The sequence below is a fragment of the Diceros bicornis genome, chromosome 8 (assembly GCF_020826845.1).
Source record: "Diceros bicornis minor isolate mBicDic1 chromosome 8, mDicBic1.mat.cur, whole genome shotgun sequence".
Lineage (NCBI taxonomy): Eukaryota > Metazoa > Chordata > Mammalia > Perissodactyla > Rhinocerotidae > Diceros > Diceros bicornis.
Genome location: NC_080747.1, coordinates 2,258,037 through 2,259,051, shown reverse-complemented (window position 1 = coordinate 2,259,051; position 1,015 = coordinate 2,258,037).

Genomic DNA, 1,015 nt, shown 5'->3' with positions numbered 1-1,015 from the left:
GTGTGATTTTTTTTTTTCCTCTACTTCATTTCCTATGAAAACATCTCTCCTGATGAAATGCGCTTTTGTTGTTCGGAGCAATCCTCTGTGAGAGCCATCTGCTAATAAACTTTAAATGGTTCATCGAGTCCAGACAAACCTCAGTTAATCGGAAGGTTTGGGACTTTAAGGGATTCTGGCCAGTGCTGTTTTTGGTCAACCAAAGATTTTTCCCTTCGTGTATAAAATTCAAGAGTGTTAAATCACGTTACATAAATTATAGTTTCAATAACAAATGAAACAAGTTTGCCAACAGTTCAGAAATCGGAGAAGAAAGAACTCGCGCGTAATCCTGGCATCCTAACAGCCACGCCGGGCGCTGTCCTAATTCAGTCTTTACTTGATGGTTTGAGGTGCCGGCCTTGAGTTTCCTCAACGCTAGGCCGCTGTGGAAGCTGGGAGGAGATTGGGCCCCATCTGCACCGACCCAGGGGGCAGTCTTCTAAGTTTTGGGTCAGAATAAGTTGGAAGATGCAGAGGTTATGGTTAAGGTTGCAAGCTTGTAAATTAAACAACAAAGTGCTGGCTTTTCATCCTCTCCGCACTAACCATCCTTAAGGATGAATGAGGAAGGTCAGTGTGCGGTTTGCTGGACCCCAAAGGGACTGTGGGCTGCGGGCAGTGAAAGAGCCCTTCTGCCTGCCCTTGTGGCCCGCCTTGAACTGCATAGACTGGCCCAGGACTATGGCCTTGTACAGAGCCATCCACTGAATGCTGCTGCTGCCTCCCTGAGGGATTGCTGAGATGGGAAGGTCCCTGTCCCCATGCCCCACCCCAGTCTTGTAGGGTGAGGCAGTGGGGTTTTCACTCCCGAGGTGACTGCAGGGCTCAGCACTGAGGCCTTGCCTTCCAGAGCCGGCAGCCTAGGGTGGAGGCCAGTGTCACAGCATGTGGTCACACTGACCAGCCCTGCAAGACGGCCCTAGAGCATGCATTGAGAAGCCCATCCCTGAGGTCACACAGCCACAGCAGTGAC